General features: G+C 39.4%; 1 long non-coding RNA gene across 1 annotated transcript; it reads left to right on the top strand.

Annotated features, from left to right (window-relative positions):
* The first annotated feature begins 1473 nt into the window (after positions 1 to 1473).
* LOC138147218 (uncharacterized) lies at positions 1474 to 27637 on the top strand. Its single transcript, XR_011164734.1, has 3 exons — positions 1474 to 1999; positions 27261 to 27398; positions 27491 to 27637. It is a non-coding gene; the product is annotated as an uncharacterized lncRNA (long non-coding RNA).
* The last annotated feature ends 288 nt before the right edge of the window (positions 27638 to 27925 follow it).

Below are 27925 nucleotides of genomic sequence, written 5' to 3'. Positions count from 1 at the left end.
ATGCCCAATTCTTACCAGAATGCTTTCTAGCTTTCCCAACAATTTTTGTCAAACAATGAAATCTTATCCCCAAAACTTATATTTGTCAAACACAAAGTTACAATAGTCCTTTACTACAGTGTATTGTATCTCTACTCTGTTCCTCTGATTTACCTTTCTATTTCCTAGCTAGTACCAGATAGTTTTGATATTTACTACCTTATAGTATATTTTAAGGTCTGGTACTGCTGAATTTCCTTCCTTTACTTTTTTTTGTTTCTTCGAAATTCTTGATCTTTTGTTCTTCCAGATGAATTTTATTATTTTTTTCTAACTCAGTAAATTTTTTTAGTAATATAATTGGGATGGCATTGAATATATATTAATTAGGTAAAATTGTCATTTTTATTATATTGGCTTTGCCTATCCATGAACAATGAATATTTCTCCAATTATTTAAGTCTGACTTTATTTATATAAATAATGTTTTATATTTATGTTTATGTAGTTTCTAAGTCTGTTTTGCAAGTATACTCTCAGGTATTTTATGCTTTCTAGTTATTTTAAGTGGTCTAAAACAATACTGAATAATATTGATGATACACAGGGAAACTACAGCTTTCCTGTTTTTCTCTTTTAACTAAATCTATTTTAGTTTTAACTTTGTCTGAGATCCTGATTGCTACCCCTACTTTTTTATGTAATAAATTCTACTCCAGCACTTTATTTTAATTCTGTGTATATCTCTCATTTTTATTGTGTTTCCTGGAAGGGATATATTGTTAAATTCAGATTTTTAACCCATTCTGCTATCTGTTTCTGTTTTATGGGTGAATTCATCTCATTCACATTCAAAGTTATAATTACTTCTGTATTTCCCTCCATTCTATTTTTCCTCACTATCCTTCTTACCCTATTTACTCTATCCATCCTCACTCATCAATTTATTTCTACACACTACCTTGTCCTTAATTTATCCACCTTCTAAGAGTCCCTCCCTTATCTTCTCCCCCACCCTCCACCTTAATCTACCTACTTTCTAAGAGTTTCTCCCTTATTCCCTTTCCTCTCCTAATTCTTAATCTACACACCCTGTAAAAGTCCTCTTCTTATCCTATCTCATACCCTCTTATTTCATTCTAAACTTACAAGACTTTTATACCCTTCTATGTTGTTCCCTCTTTAACCCATTTCTTATCAGAATAAGGTTCTAACACTACCAGCCCTCCAGCCCTACTTTCTTCTGTAACAGTTCTTCCTTTCATGACTCATTTGTATGAGATAATTGCTCCTTTTTAGATAAATTGGGCAGACTTCAGCTGTCCTCTTTGCCCTGGAACTGAAACCAGGGTCTCTGCTCTCCTGCAAGTGCCTACATCCAGCAAGGTCCCCACTCCTCTGCTACCTCACTCACCAGACATGTGATAACTCCTTCTCCCCTGCAGCTGCAGCCTAGGACATGTCTGGTCAGCACAGCTGGCTCTGACATTCCTCAGCAGTGGAAAGCCCTTCAATCTTCTACTCAGACTTCTAATCCTTATCCTGTCTGGGAGATAAAAGTTCCTGAGGCTAAGGCTGCTTCCCAGCCCAGGTGCATCAGCTTGCTGTTTGCTGATTCAGCAGAATCCTCCAGGAGGTGTTTGTGCTTCACTCAGGCCAAACCTTTACACCTGGAGGTCAAGTCTTTCTCAAATTGTCTTAGAAGGAAAACTGCTTTACCCCAACTTTGTTTACTTCTGCTGCTCTATGTTTACTTTGAGGTGATGTTCTATCTTTTTTTTGTGGAGGAAATTTGGAAAGCCTGAAGTTTTCTGACCTACTCCATCTTCCCAGAATCCTCTCCCCCACATGGTAGCAATCAGCAGTACCGAGATTTGAACCTAGACTCCATCATTCTAGATCCAAAGTTCATTGTCTTACACTGTACTCTCCTACAGTTCAGAATCCATCACAGAATAGAGGAATGGTTTCTATATCTGTGGTAACTCTTTGCAGAGGATGTCCTGCTGAAAACGGGGTGGTAAGTATGTCCTCTTATCACATATATTCCTAACTATACTATACAATTATGCATGTTGCTTCTAATGTTGAATTCCATTGTATATCTAAACTCAGTAGGCATTACCTAGGGAACAGTTCTCTATCAATGGAGGACTAATGGTGAGGTTGCTACAGGGTTATCCATTACTGTATAACTGTAGCTTTTCTTGTAAATTCCTTCAGCCACTTATCAAGCAGGTATTGGGGGGCTGTTGGGGTTAGTAGGGGTGAAGCAGGGCAGAATTCCATAAAGGAGAAGAGAGTGTTTTTTGGAGATGGCAAAAGATGTCAAACAGAATAGTAATGCCAACTAAACCATACCTAAGCATCCCTGAAGACCATATATTGACTTAGAAAACATGTTAACATTATCTGTGTTCTATTGAATTTTTGTTTATTTTGTTAAATATTTCCCAATTATATTCCAACCTGGTTTGGGCCTCATTCAGGAGCATTGCAGGCTGCAGCACAGCAAGAGGGGCAGTGAATTTGACATCTCTCCACTAGGTGACTCCCTAGACCCCTACTGCCTCACATAGTTGCAAAGATCCAGTTACATAATACAGTGCCAGCTTGTAGCGATTCTTCAGAATTCTCCAGTGACATGGAACATTTTACTGGCCTCTCTGTTTTGTCTATTTTACCTTAAACATTAGCCATATTTCTGTGTGTTGGTCTGTAGGATCAGACCACTGTAGGGTCAGTCAAAGCTGGCTGTGACCATCCCCAGAATGTTGGGCCATTAGAAAGAGTTTCCAGGGGTCCATGGCATTCTTAAAATATTTCTTTCTAGGGGCAGCTAGGTGGTCCAGTGAATAGAGCACCAGCCTGGGGGTCAGGAGGACTTCAGTTCAAATCTGGCCTCAGACACTTGACACTTACTAGTCACTTAACCCCAATTACCTCACCCCGCACAGAAAAAGAAAATGCCTTTTGTGGAAAAATGCGTTATTCTCCCAGCCCTGTGGTCCACCTCTCCAACCCACTGAGTATCAATGTGATGCAATTGTAGACATTTTGGTGTCCTTTTGATTAGTATAGTTCTTGGCATCTATGGATCATACCAGGTCTCTATCTCTCCAGCCTTTGTAATGGCAGAGCAGCTGTCCAGAGGGCATACCTCAAGATGTCTTAGTTGAATTATGGGGGAGGGGAGATGTTTACATATTTGTTATTATAATATGCCTTTGAAGTAAATGTTCCTTTGTAAAAGCTAATCTGACAGTTTGGGGGGAATATTACTGGTAGAAGCTTAAGCCAATAACAGAGAGACTAGATATTTTCAGCCCCCATCCCCCATAAGAGTACTAGAGAACCCAAGGAAAGTGATGAAATATAATACATCTGATCTCCCAGGCAGTGAAAGTTAGGGTAACCACTGATATATTACTTTAAATTACTTACTTGTGGACTTGTATATTCCAATAGAGTGTAAACTCCTTAAAGACACTTCCTTTTTGTCTTTGTATACTTAATAGCACCTTGCTTTAAAGACAATAGTAGGTGCCTAATATGGGTTTAGTGGATTTATTGAGTTGAATAGGAGAGTAGCCCATAGGCAACTTTTGAGGCACATCTGACTATTAGGGATCTGAAATTTCTTCTGTGTGGGCCACAGAATTCCATTCTGTAAAAAAGTCACTTAGACCTTTGAGCATGATCAACTCATTTATTAGGGATACTGGTGGTCCCTAATCAATTGGGTCCAAGACCTTCTTCATGATCAGGGACCCTTCTGCTTGAGGAAGAACTGCTTTTATAGCCATTGACAGAATTAGTTGTTGTCCTTCATCCTCAAAGAGGATCAAAACAACATCGGAATCAAGGTACGATGTTTCCAACTATGGCAGACCAGACCAATATGAGCTCAAAAGGCTCTACAATAGGTTGGGCCAAATAGTCTGTATGAACATTTGGAGTGGAGATGTCCATAAATTTGTGTATCGTACATTTCTTTTGAGCTACTGTAACTGCTTCACTCATGGAATACAGCGTCTTCTTTGATGCAAGGATACCATGCTGGGCAATCCTTTGCCAGTGTCTACCATGTCTCACAATCAATTCTAAAGTCCCTTAGAGAGACGTTGAGTGCCTTTATATCACTTCTTCTGACAACCATGTGAGTACCTTCCTTACATGAGTTCTCTGCAAAATAGTCTTTTATATACCAAAAACAGAATGAAGTGGTATAATTGCATGACTGGTCATTCCAGAAGCAGGGAAATCTTATGGTTGGTGAAGGTTAATGTCCATCAATCATAACCACTTTGAAAACAGACCTTCCATAGGTCATATGACCTTAGTGTTTGAGCAACAGTATCCTAGAGTCCAAAGAAGTTGTGGTTTTGAAGCAAAGGTCACTAGGGAGTGGGTGGCACTAATTCACAGGAATGGGTAGGCAAATGAACCTTATTACAAGCACTATACTTGGAGGGGTAAGGATGGTTACATTCTTATAACAGACCTAACAGTATGAATCTAGCTGATAAATCAATTAGATGAATATAATCATCAATATATGGTGGATTAATCAATTGTAACTTTTATCCTAATAGCATTAATTAACATAATTACCTTCCTCTTAATTCTATTCTGTTTAATTCACTTAGACAATCAGTGATATTCATCAATTCAAAATGAACTGAATAAATGCTGATTAAATTGGGTAAGGGTATCAAAATTATAGTCACCCTTGGTTACCTTTGGGGTCAGTTCCCAATGGCAGTCTGCACAAACATACAGAGAGGGCTTACTTATCCTGAGACCCAACAGGAGGCCAGTTCCATATGGTGTTTACATAACTGGTCAAACAAAATTGCTATAATCTCTTCAGGGAAAGGCTTTAGGCCATTCTTTGCTACCTGCTAAAGTGAAAAGGACAGAAAAGAAATGATGAAATATTGATTAAGTTGTGTTTCTTACTCCAGGATGACTTTGGAAGGTGCCTGAATACAGAAATCTCTCTTTGTATGCTTTGCTAATGCCACTTCATTGATCTTCCAGAGAAGGCTAAATTTACAAGATTTTTTGTTTTTTCTATTTTTTTATACAGTCATTTAAAAAACCCAATTAATTTTTTAAAGGGGGGGGGGTGAGGGTGTTTGCAATGAGAAAGCCAGGAAAAGGAAGAGAAATTTTTCAGAAGCCATTTCCCCCAATGAATCTGAACATCTTAAATGTTGTGTTGTTAGCCTCAGGCAGCATTGTTTGGTTGATTCCCTCAAAGGGTTGGAGGATGGGAGTAAGAAGAAAAAAAAGGAATCTGAGAAGGAATCAAAAGGAAAATTTTTGTCCTATATATTTCCCAGCATCCTCCTCTTTCCTTCCTCTTCCTTTGCTCTTGCAAAAGCAGTTTCAACCTCCTTAACTCCCAAAGAACCGCATCTGAGTCCTTTTTCTACCCTACTATCTAATCTGGCTAGGAGCTGGATTGCTAACCTTGCTTGCACTTTCAGGACTCTAACTAGAGGGCAGTATGGATTTAATAAGATCCCAGAGGTCTGCTGTTCAGTAGGCCTCCAAGCTCCTTCCTGATAGAAGACCCTTTCCCCTCCCTTGCTTCTTATCCTGGGTTTGTGATTCAGTTCTGGAGCCCTGGACCTCAGTATCGAAACTACTGGGAAGGAAGCAAAAGGCAAGGAAGTTTGAGCTGACAGCAACTATTTGGAGTGATAATCAAATCCAAAGGTAGATAGTGGGTGGAGAAAACCCTCGAGTGGGAATTAGGAGATCTGGGTTCTGGTACCAGCTTTGTCACAGTCTTCCAGCTATGGCAGGTGCCATCACTTCTCTGGGCCTCAGTTTCCCTGCCTGCAAAATGAAGGGTTCTTAATTGTACTAATAAGATAAGAATGAAAGTCTCTGCTCTCAAGAAACTTATGTCCCATTTGGGGCTATAGCATGTACACAGATAAGTAAATATGTAGTTATAAAGTAATTTCTTTTTAAAATATCTATTGATTTTTTTCTTATTTTTATATTATCTTTATTTCCAAATTCTCCCTCCTTGCTCTACTACCCAGCAAGCTATCCCTTGTAATAAAATATTAAAAAGGAGATGGGAGAGGGGAAGAAGACTGTACAAGAAAACTAACCACCATATAACTGATCTCGTGAGTATATGGAATAATCCATACCCATAGTCCTTCACACCTGCAAATAAGGGAGGAAGGTGCATTTTCTTCTCTCTTCTTTGGGGACATGTGTGCTCATTAAAATTACAGAGTTTTTAGTTTAGGGGTTCTTGTTGTCATTCTTTTTCATATTATTTTTATTTCCATAGTTTATTATTTTTATTTTTCAAGAAGTATTTTAATTAATCTTCCCCTCCTGCTACTCCCCTTAAGCAAAAAAATAAAAAATCTTAATGAAAAAAGTAGTCCAGTAAAACAAATGCTCCCAATAACCATGTCTGTCTACATTTTAAGTTCCATCACCTCTTTGAAAGGAACTGAGTGGCACTATTTTTTAAATTTACATTTCTGGAGTCTTGTGTAAGGTTGTTTTACTGGTTCTGCTTATTTCATTCTACATCAGTTCACAGAAATTTTCTGATGTTTGTGTTTATTTTGTTTTTGATAGGACCTGTAACTGATTTCATAGAGAGTTTTCGAGGGAAGAACTCTCTCTGCTGACAGCTCTGTGTTTGCTCTGTAATGAATGATTGGGTAATTGAGAGGTTAAATAAATTATCTAGGGTCACATTGCCAGTATATATGTAGCAGGTAGCTCTAAGGCAAGATTTGAACCCAGACCTTCCTGACTCTCAGACCAGTTCTCAACTTTACCATATTGCCACTCCCCTTTTTATTCTTATTTGTTTTTTCTTGAGGCAGAATAATATTCCATTACATTCATTATATATATATATATATATGACCTATATATAAATTATATAGCCATTCCTCCCAAATCTCAGCATCTATTTTATTTCTAGTTCTCTGATACCATTAAAAAAGTGTTGCTATCGGGGGCGGCCAGGTAGCACAGTGAGTAAGAGCACTGGCTCCAGTGTCGGGATGACCTGGGGATCAAATCCAGGCTCTGATACTTAGCACCACGCCCAGAAATAACTGGCCGTGTAACCTTTAGCAAGTTACTTAACCCTGATTGCTTAAAAAAAAAAAGTGTTGCTATGGATATTTTGATACATGTGGGACTTCTGTCTTTGACCTCCTTGCATTATATGCACTTAACTAATAGTTCTCTAGCACAAAGGACTTGGACATTTTAGTCATTTTATTAATACAATTCCAAATTGCTTTGCAGAATGAGTGGGCTACTTCACAGTTCCACCAATAGTGTTATTAGCATATGAGTCACAAACCTTTTCAACACTGACTATTTCCATCTTTTGCCATCTTTGCTAATTTTCTGGGTGTGAGGTAAAACCTCCAAGCAGTTTTCCTTTGCCTACCTCTTATGATAAATCATTTGGAATAATCTTTCATGTGGTTAATAGTTTGCGGTTCTGTTTTGAGAATTATCTGTTCATATCCTTTCCTCATCCACTGAGGGATATTTCTTGTTCCAAGATTCCTGATTGGGACAATTCATTGATCGATAGGAACAACAACCACCAAAAAAAAGTGGGTGTATAAGAAACAATGAAAAGGCAATCCCACCAAAAAAAGACCCCATCGTAAAGTAAAGATGGCCAGGGTCCTTGTTCCTAGCACCTGATAGTTAACATATGATTGGCATTAGAAATTAAGATCGAAGAAAAGCAGAAAACTAAGGAAATTTTATAGTGGGTTTCTCTGATAAAGGTCTAATTTCTCAAATATATAGAGAACTGAGTCAAATTTATAATAATGAAAGTGATTCCCTTATTGATAAATGGTCAAAAGATATGAACAGGAAATTTTCAGAAGAAATCAAAGCTATCTATAGTCATGTGAAAAAATGCTCTGAATCACTATTGATTAGAGAAATGAAAATTAAAACAGCTCTGAGGTACCACCTCACATCTATCAGATCGGCTAATATGACAGAAAAGGACAATTATAAAAGTTGGAGGAGATGTGATAGAATTGGGGCGCTAATGCACTGTTGGTAGAATTGTGAACTGATCTGTCCATTCTGGAGAACAATTTGGAACTATGCCCAAAGGACAATAAAACTGTGCATTCCTTTTGACCTAACAATACCACTATTAAGTCTGTATCCCAAAGAGATTGAAGAAAAGGGAAAGTACTTATCTGTACAAAAATATTTATAGCAGTTCTTTTAGTGGTGGCAAAGAGCTGGAAATTGAGGGAATGCTCATCAATTGGGGAATGGCTGGACAACTTCTGGAATATGACTGTAATGGAATAATAATTATTTTTATTTTTTTGCTTTTTGGAGGGCAATTGGGGTTAAGGGACTTACCCAAGGTCACATGGCTAGTTTTGTGTTAAGTGTCTGAGGTCGGATTTGAACTCGGATGCTCCTGACTCAAGGGCGGGTGCTCTATTCACTGCACCACCTAGCCACCCCTGTAATAGAATATTATCGTGCCATAAGAAATGATGAGCAGGGTGATTTCAGAAAAACCTGGGAAGATCTATATGAACCAGTATGAAGTGAGCAAAACCAGGAGAACATTGTACACAGTAACAGCAATATTGTATGATGATTGCCTGTGAATGACTTAGCGATTCTCATCAATACAATAATCCAAGACAGGTCTGAAATACTTTTGATGAAAAATACTGTTTATTTCCAGAGAAAGAACTGATGGAGTCTGAATGCAGATTAAGGAATACTTTATTTTATTCAGTTTGGTTGTTGGGGGCTTTGGAGGGGAGTGGTCTGTTTTCTTTCACAAAATGGCTAATATGGAAACATGTTTTTGATGACTGCACATGTATAACCTATATCAAATTGCTTGCCTTCTCAAAGAGCAGGGAGCTGAGGGAAGGGGAGAATTTGGAATTCAAAATTTTAAAAACTGAATGCTGAAATTGTCTTTATGTGCAATTGGGAAAAAGTAAAATATACATTTAAAAAAAATTAAGATTGAAATCTAGGAAACCCTGACACTTTGATCACTATGAGACAATTGTGTATTGTGTATTTATGGCTTGACTGATAGAAATGTGGATTTTTTTTTCTCACCATAGGATAGAGGTGAGTTGTCACACAAACCCTACTTTTAAACAGTATGGTTTGTCAAGACCCTACCTCTGAAGGGCAAGACTAGAACTCTAAGTGGGTGGGTCTGAGGAGAGTCTTCAGAGCTGTGTCAAAAAAAAAAAAACAACCCAACCTCATAGTTAGATCACGAGACTTCAGAGTTTACATGGATATCTACTGCTGGGAAGAGCTAAATGGAGGAAAAGCTTTGTTTCTTTAGGAAAGACAATTTCAGGAGCAAGGTTTTACTTTATCATCACTGTCTTCTGAAGAAAACCCATTAGAACCCAGCCAGGAAAAGGTCTGCATATCCCAGTCTTAGGGGAATTACTTTTTTTTTTTAATTTTTTTCTTTTTGGAGGGCAATTGGGATTAAGTGACTTGCCCAAAGTCACATGGCTAGTAATTCTGTCAAGTGTCTGAGGGCAGATTTGAACTCAGATCCTCCTGACTCCAGGGCTGGTGCTCTATTCACTGTGCCACCCAGCCGCCACTGGGGAATTACTTTTGATGAAAGAGTATAATGTTCCTTCAGAGCCCTCCCAAGGGAGCAAACTTTGCAAAGCTCTAGAGCTCCCAGGATTAGGCTTTCCACTTTACTAAAAGAGTTTAATAATGCCTCAGTAGCCCAGATTGGGAGCAGCCCAAACATAGCAACCAGGAAAGAAATGACTTGAGGTACAGACTACAGTTATCCCTTCCACATCACAACTTTCATGAAACCATGAAACATCATGGTTTCAATATATCATGGGTCAACATAAGAAATTAATGGATATTTGGGGGGAGTTTTGGAGAAGCCACAAACAACACACAAAGGTCAGCAGATGACACAGAAAAAGTTTAGAAACTCAGAAATGCATAAAATATATGTATAGCATTGCATAATAGCAACATATTTTATCTTTTAATACCATAATAATTCAGACTTCTCTGTTATGGAGGGCCAAAAAATTTTACATGGATTTTCTAGATTGTGGGGTAACTGCACCCCTGACCTCTGAGATGTGGAAGGCATAATTATTCCCAAGGAAGGCCCAGCACATCAAGGCTCTTGGTTCACCATTATGTTGCCATAGGTACCTGGGTCTCCTGCTTCTATGTTTTTGTGTACTCCACCATCCCACAGACACCATGTATGTTGGTAGGAGAGTGTGTCCCAAGTTTATGAATGGGATATTACGTTTTTATTATTCTTGCTTTGCCTTTTGTTTTGTAAATATTTCTAATTAAGAGTTATTGGTGTCAGGGCGGCCAGGTAGCACAGCGAGTAAGAGCACCGGCTCCAGTGTTGAGAAGACCTGGAGATCGAATCCTGGGCTCAGACACTTAGCACCCACCCAGAAACACCTGGCCGTGTAACCTTGAGCAAGTTACTTAACCCCAATTGCTTAGGGGCGGCCAGGTGGCTCAGCGAGTAAGAGCATCTGGCTCCAGTGTTGGGACGACCTGGAGATCGAATCCCGGGCTCAGGCACTCAGCACCACACCCAGAAATAACTGGCCGTGTAACCTTGAGCAAGTTACTTAACCCCGATTGCTTAAAAAAAAAAAAAGAGTTATTGGTGTCATCTTGACTGACTGGTTCATATGGGAAACATGCTAAGGAGTAATACACCCTAGAAGGTATTCCCCTGACCGATATTAGGGCCCTCACAGTGAACTGTAGAAGTTTAGCCATCTCCTTCTACCGACACAGATGAGTGACCATGCCAGAGAGAAGAAAGAGAATTGGGGCTTCAAATGTCCATGCTATGCTTGAGCTACATTGCTGTACAGAGTAATTTCAAAAGGTAAAGAACTAGAACACTGAGGTAAGCATTGATACCCTCCACTCATAAACTTGGGACACACTCACCCACCAATGTACATGTTGCCTGTAGGGTGGTGGTATACACAAAAATAGTTTGGCTGGTATAGAATCTGTACAAAGGGAATACTAAGAAAAAAAGTCCAGAAAGATCATTTGGAGTTATATTGTGAAGAGCTTTATATGCCAATCAGAAGCACCTGTATCTGAGGAAGAGGCAATAGTAAGCCCTTGATTTTTGAGTATGAGAATGCAGTCAGGTCCATGTTTTGTGAAAATCATTTTTTAGGCTATGTAAATAAATTGAAAAGGGTTTACACTGAAATCAGGAAGACCAAATGGAGGTTATTCTAAATAGTCCAGATGGGAGGTGATGCAAGCCTGAAATAGGACAGGGACTGTGGGAGTGGAAAGAAGTGGACAAATGTGAGACAAGCTGTATAGGTAGAATTGGCAGGACTTGGTAACTGCTTAGATGTGGGGATGATAGAGAAGATAGAGTTAGTGGTCAAGAATGCGGTTGTGAATGTGAGTGAGTGATTGGAAGAATGGAAAGTTTGGAGTTAAGATCGTTTTAGAGAGGAATACATAATGAATTCCATGTTGGATATGTTGAGTTTGCCTGTGGAATATTCATATGAAGATTATGGGATCATAGATTAAGAGTTGGAAAGATTACCTTAGTGTAGTCCAACATCCTTAATTTTCAAATGAAGAAGCACATCCATAAAGGTGAAATAACTTTCCGTAACCAATAAGCTGTTGATGATGTAAGACTGGAGCTCAGGAGAGGTTAACAATTAACATACAGGGGCGGCCAGGTAGCACAGCGAGTAAGAGCACCGACTCCAGTGTTGGGAGGACCTGGAGATCGAATCTCGGGCTCAGACACTTAGCACCACACCCAGAAATAACTGGCCGTGTAACCTTGAGCAAGTTACTTAACCCTGATTGCTTTAAAAAAAAAAAAAACAATTAACATACAGATTTGGAAGTCCGACATGAGAGATGAGAACTGATCATGTTTGACTCTTAGGTTTCTCACGTTTCTCACTACTCTCTCCTGTCAAAATGCCTGGTAAATAAGCCTTCCACCTTAGTAGTTGGTGAGTTTCTAGTATGGCCTGGGGCCAGAGGAGGAATCAAGGGGGGAAGGGAAGAAAGGACTTTTATATGTTTTTTGTTGCCTCCAAACCCATAATAAAACCAAGTCTAGCAATGCCTTTATTTGCCTCTCCTAGGAAAACCTGTGACTCATCTTTCCATTCAGCTGAAACTTCCCTTTTTTGTCTATGGTTTCATTTATATCAAGATTGTCAAGATCAGATAAGGTTCATTCCTCTAGAATTATGTCTTCTTATTGGACACTTGGAAAGGATCTCATTGTTTATAGCACTGTTTCTCGAGGGTCTAAGAATTGGAGAATTCACTACCAGGTCTGAATACCAAAGAGATCATAAAAAAGGGAAAAGGACCCACATGTACAAAAATATTTATAGCAACTCTTTTTGTGGTGGCAAAGAACTGGAAATTGAGTTGATGTCCATTGATTGGGGAATGACTGAACAAGTTATGGTATACAAATGTAATAGAATACTATTGTGTTGTAAGAAATAATGAGCAGGCAGATTTCAGAAAACCTGGAAAGACTTGCATGAACTGATGCTGAGTGAACAGAACCAGGAGAACATGGTACACGGTAACAGCAACATTGTGTGAAGACCAGCTTTGATAGACTTAGGTCTTCTCAGTATTACAATGATCTAAGACAATTCCAAAAGACTCATGATGAAAAATGCTATCCACATTCAGAGAAGAAACTATGGAGTTTGAATACAAATTGAAGCATACTATTTTCACTTTTTTTTGTTGTTATGGTTTTCCCCTTTTGCTCTGATTTTTCTTTTACAACTTGACAAATATGGAAATATGTTTAATATGTAGCCTATATCAGATTGCATGACATCTTGGGGAGGGGGGAGGAAGAAAAAAATTTTGAAACTCAAAATCTTATAGAAGTGAATGTTAAAAACTATCTTTACATTGGAAAAAATAAAATACTATTAAGTGGGGGGGGAATTTTAAAAAAATAAAAATTGGGTAGTTTTTAGTATCCTTTGTCCCCTTTCCAACTACTCTATAGCAACATCAATGAAGAAACTGAAAGGGGTTACAAAGAACTAGGATCCATTTTGTATTTATGTTGTTTCATGGATTTCCATGACCAAAGTCACCAAGTTACCAGTTAGCTGCTAATGAACCTCTCCAAATTTAGCTAGGTTGGTACTTCAAAAAAAGACATAGTGTGTTTCAGGATGCATACTAGAAGTCTTTCCATCATGATAGAACCTCCTAGAACTTTCCTTCCTTTGCAATAGTTTTGAAGAACCTAGAGTCACCTCTACAACAAGATGAGGCAGTAGAGTAAGACATTTTGAAGACTCTGGGGTATTACAGCCAATATATTGGTGTAGCAGCAAGCACCCCAAGCGTCCCCAGGGTGGCTGCCAGCACAGGTTCTTGGATCTGCTTTGATAAAGGAAAGCAACTCAAAATGGGTTAACAAGCTTACTTTAATCAGTCAAATATGTATCGTCTACCTAGTTCAGAAGAAAAAGGTCAGCACCTCGAACTTCAGAATATACAGACAGAATTATCAAGACAGAGAAACAGATCAAGTAGACAGTTTCCAAACTGTCCAACCATTACATCCAAACCAAATCAACATCTGGGTTTTTCAAAGCCCGGGGACTCTCAACAACAGCTTCCCAGAGTCTCATCTGACCAAATCACAGAACACTTCTCAAAGTGAGCCCCAAAACAAAGCTACACATCAGGGCTTATATACCGTGTTTCCCCGATAATAAGCCCTATCCTGAAAATAAGCCCTCCCCTTACTGTGTAAGATTCCTCTAAAATAAGCCCTCCCCCGAAAATAAGCCCTATTGAGATTGCTACTGTAGTGAAGGTGACCCTCTGTATGCACCGTTCCCCCCCCCCCAGAAACGCACGCGTGCTCAGAGCTGCATCCAATCAGAGCTGCAGCAGTGAGCACGTCATCCTGTTCTTCCCCAGTGATTTGCTTGCTGGTACATTTTTTTGTTTACATTTACCTGTTTATTAAAATTGCTGTCAATGTTCATTAAAATAAGCCCTCCCCTGAAAATAAGCCCTCTGGTGTTTTTCTGTCCAAAAAATTAGTAAGACAGTGGCTTATTATCGGGGAAACACGGTAGCCTTCTCCTGGCTCAGAGAATGTAACAACTTTCTGGACCGACTGGCCAATCAAAAAGTATCTACTGAAAAACAAGCCTCCCACCCCAGGCTCCAGGTACACTTTAGCCTAGGGACAGGGAAGATCTTAAAAATTTACATTCCCATTACAATTGGGTAATGGGATACCAGCCCCCCACAGAGGCCATTTGTTTGGCGAAAGGTCATTCTCCCCTCTAACTTTCTATGACACTGACAAATTCTGTGGTGGCCCCAGAGCCAAGAAGAAAGACACTGGCTGTGGAGGCAGAGAAACAATCATTTTCGGGGTTTGCTCAAGCTAGGCAGGTGACATCTTTTGGGGAGGTGTCATTTTCACTTCACCTACTTCTGAAATATACAGACTTCACCACCCCTAGTGATTTTCTGATGGAGCTGAGAGAGTCAGGTCAAGCAAAAAAAAAGAAACTCCTTCCCCATTGTTGGGAAATGTAAGGATGCTTTGTATTTCACAAGATTTCTTGAGGAATAGTAGAGGTAGTTTAGCTTGAAAGGTCTTTTCTCCAACTAAGGCTGGTAAATCACTTGAAAGGAATGGTCCTGAGGTACTCTCTAATACATGTTTACTGTCTGATAAATTAGTTATTTTAGATTCTAAGGTTTAGCTTGGGTTGTGTTGGAAAGCATGATACAGAATTGCCTCTCTTGTGAGTCAGCTCACAGTGCAGTTTGAAATGATCAATTAACCCTTTGCCAACATTCACAATCACTAGCTAGGTACCTTAAGTGAAGCAAATCAAAAACCATAGAACCTGTTCTCATCACAGAACTCTGGTCCTGTGACCCACCAACTTACAATCACCAAGATCTCAAGCAGTATTGCTCCCACAGGACTCCAGAATTGTTGTATTATCTTTGTGTCATGGGAAATTGCTCAAATCCCTGGGAATGACTGTAATCCACCTTTCCCCCTCCCTTCCCATTGTGATTGATGCATATAGTCTCTGTCTTCACTTCCAAAAGGTGGAATTCTGATCGGGGGAATTCCCAATTCGGCAACATATTCCTCATAATTAAACTAATTAATGAAATGCTATCTGATTACTGTCAATTTGTCTCTGGCCTGCTCTTTCATCATTCTCCAGTTAGAATCTGGCTCAGTAAAATCCTGTTAACACTTATCCCCAAATTGGGCCTCTACCCTGGGAGAAAAGCCGTGAACACACAAACACACCAAGTGAGTGTGGTACTGCAGGGAATGAGAGCATTTTGGGGATGGCACACTGGGGCCCCTAACTGTGGCTTAGGGAAGGAGAAGCATGCCTGAGGTTGAACTCACAGAAAGAATTCAGAAAATAACAGTCAGGAAGACCTGAGGCACCATTACCCACAACTGGGTTTTAAAACATGATTTCAATGAAGAGAAAACAGAAGAAAAAGCAATCTAATCAGTATGAGGCAAGTCTCAGAATTACTTTAATAATACCTTACATTCTTATAACAAATTAAAGTTTGCAAAGCACCTTATACATAGGTCACCCACTGTGGCCCTGGAAAAGAACCATTTTAAGCGCTGCCATCCTTATTTTACAGATGAGAACATTGAGGTTCAGAAACATTAAACTACTAATTGGGACATATTGGACCTGAGACTTGCCACCAAGTTCTCTGACTTAAAGTTTTTGTAGTGTCTTCACCATACTTCGTATAAGAGATTCCCCAGGGAGACTAACAAAAATTCAAGGTCAACACAGAAGAAAAGACAAAAAGAGATATTTAAAAGTCAAGGGGAAAGCCAGCATTAGCTTCAAAAAGTAGTCATTCCCCATCCTAAAAAGGGTAGGAGGTGTAGACACCTTAAGTGCACATGAAGAGGTCCTCGATATAATGAAGGTACCTCTAGGGCACAGGCTGCATCCATACCTTGGTCCCTAGCCACTATACATAAGTTTTTTGGAAGGGGAAGGTAGGGCAATTGGGGTTAAATGACTTGCCCAAGGTCACATGGCTAGTTTTGTGTGTGTGTGTGTGTGTTTTAAGTGTCTGAGGCCGAATTTGAACTCAGGTCCTACTGACTCCGGCCTGTGTTCTATTCACCGTACCACCTAGTCGTCCCAATGTAAGATTTCCAAAAAGGGATGAAAAGTGAAAATGAAAAATTGAAACTAATTCCCCTAAATCACGGTGTGCTTTAAGGAGGGAAAGAGTTCCTGAGGCAGAATGAATTTTGTCTAAAGGAAAGTCTAGTCTTCCCTCCTCTCCTGCTTGAAGGTAACATCCTTAGAGAGTCAAAAGGAAGAAAATTTTGCAGACTGCAAACTATAGGCTGTTTCCCTAGCTAAAAGAGATTGCTGACCCTCCAGTTGAAGAAAGCACCATCCCCCCAGCCCAGCCAGTGGCTGAAGGTAGACAAGAGACTATAGCTGCCTATGAAAGAGGGAAAACAGTGGATAGACTGCACCCAGAGAAGAGCCCAAACAACTCATTTGCCCCAGCCTGGTATCAGCTTCCCAGTGATAAACCAGCCTGTTTGGCCTCATCTGGCAGCCACTGCCTAGCAGCTTACCAGGCACTGTCCAGCAATGGCTACCTAGCAGCAAAGTAGCATGCCCAGTCTCATCTAAGAGCCACTGTCCAGCAACAAAGCATCCTACTTAGCCCCACCTGGTAGTCACTGCCCACAGTCTGGTGAGGAGCCCATAAAACCACAGAATGGCCTACCTGAATTATTCTTAGGTGTGAGATCTTGGCTCAGCTTCCAGTCTGGTGGGGAAACTCTTCCTGCCAAGAGCCAGCTTAGCTGAGTAGCTGAGTGATCCATAAACTTTTTGAGAACTTTCTGGAGAGAAAAGACACTGAAGCCTCACAGTTCCTGGGTTTTGAATTGCCTTGACTCCCTGTGTTCCTGGCATGTGAACCTCACTATCACTATATTTTAAATTTGTTACTACTCTTCTCCCCTTCTAGACTCAGGTATGTTTGTGTGCCCTGATTTTTTTTTTTTTGGTGGAGGCAGGGGGAGGGATATGTTTTATAAACACAGTTCTTGCTAAGTTATTTGAGCAATGCCTTAGCAAAGGAACAAAATGAGTCTACTGACTAATTAAAGAGAAGCACAAAGGTGAGGACTCAAAAGCTAGTATTTAGCAAGATAGTCACCCAAAGAGTTGCCCATAAAACTGAGAGTTGTGACAGCCACCCCTCTGGGGACCCAACGTGCTAGTGGTAGTATGAATTGAAGCATTATACATATATCTGGGGAAACTTAATCATTCTGAAAATGGGTCTCCACCTTGTGTAAGATCAAAACTGAAATAGAGTAGGATCCAGGAATTCCAAGCTTCCAGTTATTGCCCATTCCATCAAGCTACCTTCCTAATTTTCAGAGCTAACAGGGTGGAGAAATGATTGGGACTCTGGGATAGTCTGACCCGAACACAGAAACATAATGTCCCTGAAGCATTACTGTGAATTGCCTGGGTTCCACATGAATATTCCACCCCAACTCCCTTTCCTAACCATCTGTCCATAAATACTTCATCGACAATCTTATTTTATTACCCTCTTCTCCCCACCCAAACATACTCAATCATCCTCCTTCCTCTTTTTTTTTTAATCAGTCACTTTAGTCATTGCCACTTCTACCCTCTGCCCTCCAAGAGGGAATGAGGAAATCCAGAATATTTCAGAATTTTTTCACAATGCCCTGAAATGTTCTAATGCCCTAGAAATCCTGTTCCAGAACTATGACTCAATACTCTGGCATTTATTATCTTTGGTTAGTGAGTTAGGTCCTTAGAGGATTGGAGTGCCAACTTTCTTATGAACACACTGGACTTTGGTTATGACCCCTCACACAGTAGCAGTATTGGTAACGGAATGATATCGTCACCACCTACTCCTGAAGAGTGAATAAGGCAAAAATAATCTCTATCACTGGGTGTGGAGAGGTGGTGTGTCTTGGAAGTTCACATCTGCTGTTTGAGGCTCCCTGGATTTGGTTCTTAGGGCAAGATTTAGTCCTTCAGGGGAAGACCTTTCACCAACTACTGCCTCTTAAAAATAATAATATTAAATATTCTGTCACAAGGAGAGGCAACATGGCATAATTTAGGTAGTGATCTGGTCTCAGAATCAGGAAGACCTGGGTTAGGCTCCTACTTCTGACACATACTGGGTATGCAGACTCTGGGCGCGTCACTTAATCTCTTAGTGGTCTGGTCAACTCTCTAAGACTGTAAATGACAGAGAAAAGGGAGGGAGTTTTCATACTTGGGTGTTCTCTATACTTTATACAATTAAATCACAGATCTAGTCCCTATCCCCTATTACAAACAACATTAAAAAGCAAGACACCCAATTGAACTTTCTCCGTAACTATTTACATTTTTTGAATAATATTTTTCCCAATCACATGTAAAAGCAATTTTTAATGTGTTTTAAAATTTTTTGAGTCCCAAATTCTCTCCCTCCCTTCCTCCTCTCCCCCTCCCTGATATGGTACACAATTTGATATAGGTTATACCTGTTCAATCATGCAAAACATGTTTCTATATTAGTCATGTGAAAAAACAGATCCCCCTCCAAAAAAAAGAAAATAGAAAATAGTGTGCTTCAATCTGCATTCAGACTCCATCAGTTCTTTCTTTGGAGATGAATGGCATTTTTCGTCATGGAAATCAGAATTGTCTTAGATCATTGTAATCCTGAGAATACCTAAGTCATTCATGGTTGATCAACATATGATATTGCTGTTAGTATGTACAATGTTCTCCTGGTCCTGCTCATTTCACTTTGCATTAGTTCATGTAAATCTTTCTAGGATTTTTCTGAAAGCATCCTGCTTGTCATTTTCTTATAGTACAATGGTATTCCATTCATGTACTAGAACTTGTTCAACCATTCCCCAACTGATGGACATCTCCTCAATTTCCAATTCTGTGCCACCACCAAAAGAGTTGCTATAAATATTTTTTAACAAATAGGTCCTTTTCCCTTTAAAAAAAAATCTCTTTTGGATACAGACCTAGTAGTTGGTATTGTTGGATCAAAGGGTATGCACAGTTTTATAGCTCTTTGGGCATAGTTTCAAATTGCTCTCCAGAATGGTTGCATCAGTTCACAAGTCCACCAACAATGCATTAGTGTTCTAATTTTCCCCCATCATCTCTAGCATTTATAATTTTCTTTTTATGTCATATTAGCCAATCTGATAGGTGTGAGGTGGTACCTCAGAGTTGTTTTAATTTGCATTTCTCTAATCAATAGTGATTTGGAGCATTTTTTCATATGACTATGGATAAATTGAATTCTTCTTCTGAAAATTGCCTGTTCCTATTCTTTGACCATTTCAGAACTGGGGAATGACTTGTATTTTTATAAATGTGACTCAGTTCTCTATATATTTGAGGAGGTCTTTATCTGAGATACTTGCTGTAAAATTTTTTCTTCCAGTTTTCTGTTTTCCTTGCAATCTTAGTTGGATTGGTTTTGTTTGTGTAAAACTTTTTAAATTTAATATAATCAAAATTATCCATCTTATATTTTGTAATGCTATCTCTTGTTTGGTCATAAATTCTTCCCTCATCCATAGATCTGACAAGTAAACTATTCCATGCCCCCCTAATTTGCTTATGGTATCACCCTTTATGTCAAATCATGTACCCATTTTGACTTTATCTTGGTATATGCTATAAGATGTTGGTCTATAACTATTTACATTTAAATTAATTTATTTCAAAGTATAAAGCATCCTAATAACTTTTCTAAGTTCCTCTTGGGATTCTTTGTCCATTCCATTAAATGAAATTCAGCAAGAAATAAATACCTCCTAAGTGCTCAGTACTATGCTAGGCCCTCAGGATACAAAGACAAAAATAAAATCTCTGATCTCAGTACCATATTTGTATCATAAAAAGAATTTGGTAGGACTCCTTCTTCACCAATTTCCCCAAATAGTCTATATGGTATTGGAATTAATTGTTCTTTAAATGTTTGATAGAATTCGCTTGTAAATCCATCTGGGCCTGGAGATGTTTTCCTAGGGAGTTCATTGATGGCTTGTTTGATTTCTTTTTCTGAGATGGGGTTAAGTATTTTACTTCCTCTTCTGTTAATCTGGGCTATTTATATTTTTGTAAATATTCATCCATTTCCTTAAGATTGTCAAATTTATGGGCATATAATTGGGCAAAATAATTCCTAATTATTGTCTTAATTTCCTCTTCTTTGGTGGTAAATTCACCCTTTTTCGTTTTTTATACTGGTAATTTGGTTTCTTCTTTTTTCAATCAAATTAACCAAAGATTTATCAACTTTTTTTTTCATAAAGCCAGCTCTTAATTTTATTTATTAGTTCAAAAGTTTCCTTAATTTCAATTTTATTAATCTCTCCTTTGGTTTTCAGTATTTCTAATCTGGTATTTAATTGAAGATTTTAAATTTGTTCTTTTTCTAACTTTTTCAGTAGCATGCCCAATTCATTGATCTCCTCTTTCTCTATAAAATCTCTGATCTCAAAGAGTTTACATGTAAAGAGGAGAGGGGGAGAATATGTATACTAATAAATACAAAATATATAAAAAGTAAGGGAGTTTGCGGAGAAGTGCGAACAGCCAGGGGAATCAGGATAGGCCTAACATAGGTGGTACCTGATCAGCACCTTGAGTAAAGCTAAGGATTTCATTCATTCTCCTCCACTTTTCCTCTTTTGAAGTTGCTGATGACAAGGGGATAGAGAAATTCCACTAAGAACTTGATATGAGCCAACAAATTAAATCAAGATATACTTTGATATAATTAAAAGAGATTTCTCGACAAAAATTTCAAATGTTGAAGATCTCCATGCCATTTCAGTATAAACCAGGGATGGAGTATTTATAATCAAAATTGGCTACTGCCAATGCTCAAAAGCATGCTTTGCAGCTGTCCTTTGCCAATGGTAGCCATGAACATATTCTTCCAAAAAAAAAAAAAATAAAGTAGGTTCTGGATGTGATAAACATGAAATAACATCACAAAGAATTATACACACACATACATACATACATACATACATACACCTATTTGTGTCTAATGATAGCTATCTCTATGGCAGGTAGGGGGAAGGGAAGAAAAAAAGGGAAAAATGAAGTGTTCATGATAAATTCGTTGTATATTTGGAGAGAACAGCAAGTTGTATATGGCAGATTTACAGCTTCATGTGCAATCATCTTTTTTATTGTACTGTTATGGAAATTGTTGTTTTGTTTTTGTGAACTGAAAATAAAATAATTTTTAAAAAATTATTCCATATATCTAACACCATCTAGATGGGTGCACAATCTAGGTATAAAGGCTGATACAGTAAACAGTCTGGGAAAGCAAGGAGTAGTGTACCTATCAGATTTATGGAGAAGGGAAGACTTTATGACCAAACAAGAGTTAGAGAGCATTATCAAATTCAAAATGGATAATTTTGATTACATTAAATTGAAAAGTTTCTGTACAAACAAAGCCAATTTAACCAAGATTAAGAGGGAAATGGGAAATTGGGAAAGAATTTTTATAGCCAGTGTCTCTGATAAAGGCCTCATTTCTAAAATATACAGAGAATTGAGTCAAATCTATAAGAATACAAGCCATTCTCCAATTGATAAATGGTCAAAGGATATGAACAGGCAGTTTTCAGAGGAAGAAATTAAAGATTAGAACATGAAAAATGTTCTAAATCATTAGTGATTGGAGAAATACAAGTCAAAACAACTTTGAGATAACCAAATCTTACCAATCAGATTGGCAAAGGTGACAAAACAGGAAAATGACAAACGCTGTAGAGGATATGGAAAAATCAGAACACTAATGCATGGTTGGTGGAGTTGTGAACTGATTCAACCATTCTGGAGAGCAATCTGGAACTATGCCCAAAGGGCTATAAATAATTGCATACCTTTTGACCCAGTAATACCACTTCTAGGGTTGTATCCTAAAGAGATCATAAAAGTGGGAGGAAGACCTGTATGTACAAAAATATTTATAGCAGCTCTTTTTGTGGTGGCAAAGAATTGGAAATTAAGGGGATGCCCATCAACTGGGGAATGGCTAAATTAGTTGTGGTATATGAATGTAATGGAATATTATTATGCTATAAGAAATGAGGAGAAGACGGACTTCATATTTACCTGGAGAGACTTATACAAACTGATGCTGAGTGAGAAGAGCAGAACCAAGAAAAATCTGTACATAATTACAGACATAATGTATGTGTAATGACCAACTTGACCAGACCCTTCTCAGCAATGCAAGGTTATAAGACAACTCCAAAAGACTTATCATGGAAAAAGATGTCTACATTCAGAGAACTAGAGAGAACAGAGTTTGAATCCAGATTGAAGCAAACTACTTGCTCTCTCTCTTTTTTTTGTTTGGTTTTGTTTCCTCTTTCCCATCGTTCATTCCATTGGTTACAGTCCTTCTTTACAACCTGACTCATGTCTAATGTGGAAGTATTTGCAGATCCTATACTTGATTGCATGCTGTCTGGGGGGGAGGAGAGGGAGAGGGAGAAAACTTGAAACAAGGGATTGTGGAACTGAATCTTGTAAGCTAAAAGTAAACAAACAAATTAATAAAGGTAAGATTTTACTTTTTTAAAAAAGTATTCCATACTATGATGGAGTAGATGCAGCACAGAATGCAGGTTGTCAAGACATTGCTTGTGGATGATGAGAATCTACAGACCCTTCTGTTTGTGTCCAATGTTGTGTTGGTTCAGCAAGCCTCAGACATGGCAGAGCCTCCTGGAAGAGAGCTGCAGGCACTCAATAAGGCATCGGTATAACTGGGGAAAATGGCCAAAATGTGTAACTGTTCTATGAGGTTGCCATTTACACTGTCGTACCTCCCGCCACTCATACAGGACTCAGAGTTGATGCAGTTCTGAAATCTGTCCTTTAACCTCTCTTGTTCTATCTTACCTTATAATCCTTTTTATCTTTCTGGGTTTATGTTCTTGTTCCTTTCTATGAATCAGCCCACCTTATCTTGTGATTAGTACAAAACTCTCATCTTCAGTCTATAATCAGATGAATTGCATTTGTCTACATAATTATAGAACAGTTCTGTAAACTATTTGTTGTTTTTCAGTCATTTCACTAGTGTCCTGCTCTCATGACCCCTTTTGGAGTTTACTTGGCAGAGATACTACAGTGGTTTGCCATTTCCTTCAGCTCATTTTACAGATGAGGAACCAAGGCAAACAAGGTTAAGTAATTTGCCTGGGGTCAGTAAGTGTCTGAGACTGGATTTGAACTCGGGTTCATATGAGCCTGAGCACTCTGTCCACTGCACTACCTAGCTGCCCTCTGTACACTTTACCTTGTTACACTTAAATAAAATGACTGTCTCAGAACATTCTATGGAGGTCGTCTATATGTGTGTCGGTATGTATATGTCTATCTATCTGTCTACATCTATGTAAAGTTAGATATATCTGGCTTTGACAGGAGGAAGAGAATAGTCACAATGCTTTCACTGCCAGACTTCCCTTGAAAACAAAGATCAACCTTTTCAATACAAATGTTATGCTAGTGTTGTTATGTGGTAGGGACCTGGAACAGCACTGCCTCTGAGGAACTAAAGATGAATATCACACAGAAGGCAATGGTAAAGTACCAGCTACATGTGAACAAATAAGGAACTCTGAATTTGAACAGGAATAAAGAATGCTGTCAAGGAACTGGAAGGTCTGCCTTGCCAATGCCATTCCATCACGCTCCAGGTGCCCCTTTCAGTCTCCTACAGCTCCACAGGGCTTGCCTTACCCCCACCTGGGCACCCTCCACACTTCTCTCCCATCCACCCCCTTTCTAGCCATTTGAGGGTGCAATGCCTGGGATGACTCCTCTTGAGGCAGAACCCCTGTGGACAATAATAACCTACCTGAACTCATTCCTTAATGATTAACATATTTCCAACTCATCAAACACACTGTATCCCAGTGCTTCTGAACCTCCAGTTACCATTGTTCAAACTCTGTTCTCCAATCCTCACTGATTGTTCCCTTCTCCCTCACCCAACCCTCCCTACCCCAACCTCCCACTCTGCATTACTCTACTTCCACTGCACCCTCTGAAATGCCTGTTCCATGGCTAACAATCTAGATTTCATCTCAGCTCTTTTCCTTTTGTGCTCCTACCATCTTCTTGCACTCTGTATGTCTGCCTCCCGATGATACAACTTTCCTGGACACCCTTTCCAGCACTGGTTGAACTTTCATTCACATCCCTTCCATTCACTAGTCCTGGTAGGGGGAGCTGGATTATGACTTGTTCCCCATGCCACTGCCAGGCCTTCTCTCTACCACAACAATCTCTCTTCCTTTGAGGTTCATTCAATTTATATTTATCATCCGGTCAAAATTCTGGTAGCTGTGGTCTACAGACCTCAAGGGCTATATCCTTCCTTACTTAGTGATTTCAGTCCTTCAGTAAGCCTGGCTCACATTCTTTGTCTCTGCCCTCATACTAGGGGACTTCAACATACATACTGATATTCCTCCAAACACTATAACCTCCCATTTCTCTAACTTAGTCATTTCCCATGACCTACTTCTCCACCCCGTCACAGCTACACACAGAGACTGTCATACCTTTGATCTTGTCACCTACAAATGTTCCACATCCATGTTCATAAACTTTGAAATTCCTTTATTTGATCAAAGTCTCTTGTCACTCCACCTCTCCTTCTGCCTTGCAATTCCAAACCCTGTTCTTCCATACTGTGACCCTCAGCTTTTTCCCAGGGCATCATCCCTGCATTGGCTACATTTTCTTCCCTTTTCCATCCTGACCCAATGGTAAACCAGTTAAACTCCATACTGTCCTCTTCTTGAGTCCTTCCCTCCCTCATCCTGTCAAAGCTCTTTCACCCTGCCAAATCTAAGCCTTGGATTACTCAACATCTGCTGCCTTTACTCCTACATGTGTGCTGCTGAATGAAGCTGGAGAAAATCATGAAACTGTGCTAAGTCCACTACATGTTTATGTTACATAATCTCAACTGGGCCCTCATTGCATGGAGGCAAGCTTTGGTGGGATCAGGGATGTGTAATCCCTAATTAATTTGCTATCTCATTCACCATAGGACTTTTTTGCAAATCTTTTCATCACTCCTCAATTTATATAGCTTTCCATGCCCCTCCCCATCATCTCAACTGAGAACCTTGCCACATATTTCACTGGAAAACTTGAATTCATTCTTAAAGAGCTTCATCTTTTCCTCTGTCATCTTATAGCACTTAGCTGTGTAACAATTTATTTACCTGTTTCGCATGAAGAGGTGCTCCTTTCCTTCTTCTCCAGCAGATTTTCCCCTCCATCATCCTTAATGTCTTATTAATCTTCTATCATGTCCTTTCTACTAGCTGCCTCCCTACTGTCTACAAATTTATCCCATCCTCAAAAAATTGTCATTTGATTGGTCTAGCTTTCATCCTATATTTCTTCTCTTATTTGTAGCTAAACTCCTTAAGAAGGCCATCTACAACAGATGCCTCCACTTCCTTTCCTCTTACTCTCTTCTTAACTTGGCAGTCGGGCTTCCAGCCCTCTTCATTCAACTGAAACTGCTCTCTCCAAAGTCACTAATGATGTCTTAATTGCCCAGTCTAATGGCCTTTTCTTAGTCCTCATCCTTCTTGACTTCTGCCTTTGACACTACCTCATCATTCTCCTTGATACTGTCTTTGGGACACCACTTTCTCCTTGTTCTCCTCCCATCCATCTGACCTCTCCTTCTTTATCTCCTTTGCCGGATCTTGATTTATACATCATACCCATTAACTATGGTGGCCCCTAAAGACTGTCTGAGGCCCTCTTCTCTTTCTATACCATTTCACTAGGTTATCTCATCAGCTCTCATGGTTTCAATGATCATTTCTATGAAATTGACTCATATCTTCTTGTCTAGCCCTAACCTCTCTGCTAACCACACTTCTCGCATCTCCAACTGCCTATTAGACATCTTGAAATGGAGACAGACATCTTCAATTCAACATGTTTAAAACTGAACTCACTATCTTTCTCCCCAAACCCTGCCCCCTTCCTAATTTCCTCTCCTAGCTATTCCTCACTCATGACCCACCATCTCCAGTCTTTAAACCATTTCACTGGCTTTTCCCAATACCTGAAATACTTTCTTTCCCAATCTCTGATTCTTCCTTTAAGGCTCAGTTCAAATACCACCTCTTCCAGGAGTGCTATCCTGGTTCCCCCAATGGCTGGTGCCACCTCATATAACAATAACTTTCTGCTACTGCGTATTGTGTCTCCTGATTTATAAATGTTATCTCCCTCACTAGAATATAAGCTTCTTGAGGGCAGGAGCTGTTTTTGTTTTTTATTTGTATCCCTTCCTCTCCCTACCCCCTTAAACACACTGTCTGTCCCAAAGCAGGAACTGAATAAATGTTTGTTGATTGGGTGATTTGGGAAAGAATTCCCAAAAAGAGATCACAGGTTCATTTGAGAGTTTGAGAATATGGTTGTAATGCATTCAACCACGTGTAATATGCACTCCATTCTTCTGGTTTTGTTCTCTACCAATACATTGCATTATTTCATAAAGGTCTTTCTATATTTATGTGCCTTTTTTTTTTTGAGAACCAGACCTCTGATTTTATTGGTATAGGAAATTCCCAGATAAGCAAATTTCTTCCACTAAGGAAGATTTGTGCCTTTTCTGGGGAACTCAGAGGTTGACTTACCCAGGGTCACACAGCTGATGTGTGTCAAAAGTAGAACTTCAGCCCAGCTCTTACTGCCTCTCTTCCTCATATAACCTCTAACAAAGAATCACGCTTTGAGAACAGCTAAGCTAGATGTTCTTTTGGGTCCTTCCAGCTCTGGCATTCTATGATTCTGCCAGAGATGAGTGACCCAAGGCCTGACCAGAGCATAGTTGGTATGCTCCAAGACAGTAGGATGTGGTGGAGTACCTAACTAATGATCAAAAAGCAACAAGTCTTGCATTTAGCTGTACCTGGCTTTTCCTCTGCTCTTCCTCTAAACATGCATGGAACTGTGTTAATTTTCTACCTGCTTCTGCCTTTCTTTGTTTCCTAGACTTCTGGTAGTGACTAAACCAAAGGTCTGTGGTTGGTGGTGCCAGTGATGTGGCTGGGGAGGTTGTACTTCTCCCAGAAGGCTTTCCAACTACACCTACCTCCTCCATTTCCAGATGGTTTTGCCATGGAGTGGAAGGTGAGTTTGAACTGCTTTTATAATTCTTCTTCTGGCATTTTGTCACCACCTTCCTGGCTGCCCCTCTTTCTAAGAGAACTGTTTATTCCCAGGGAGTCGGGAGCAAGTCAGAAGATTCTTGTCAGCAAGTCAGAAGACCCTAAATCTTCTACCCACCATGGTGGCTGTGCTGGTACCCTCTGGAAAAGAAGTCCTGGGACAAACTTTATTATTAAATCTCACCATTTAAAAAGGATTTTAGTGAGCATCTTTCTTAAGTGTCTTTCTGGACAGGTGAGGAAACTGAGGCTTGGAGAGGTTAGGGGCTTGACCCAAATTTACACAACTATTACACTATTAGCTATTGGTGTAAGAATCCATAGCAGACCCTCTTTCCCATTTTTATCTGATACTTTGAATATTTGCTATGCCACTGACGACAAGATGGCATAGTGGATAGAATGCTGGACTTGGAGTCAGGGAGACTTAAATGGAAATCTTGCCTCAAATGCTTACCAGCTCTGTGACCATGTACAAATCATTTAACC

This window comes from Petaurus breviceps, unplaced genomic scaffold, assembly GCF_028583685.1.
Source record: "Petaurus breviceps papuanus isolate PSGF00001 unplaced genomic scaffold, PetGlider_PUasm1.0 90779, whole genome shotgun sequence".
NCBI classification, from domain to species: domain Eukaryota; kingdom Metazoa; phylum Chordata; class Mammalia; order Diprotodontia; family Petauridae; genus Petaurus; species Petaurus breviceps.
This window is presented reverse-complemented; position numbering and strand designations above follow the sequence as displayed.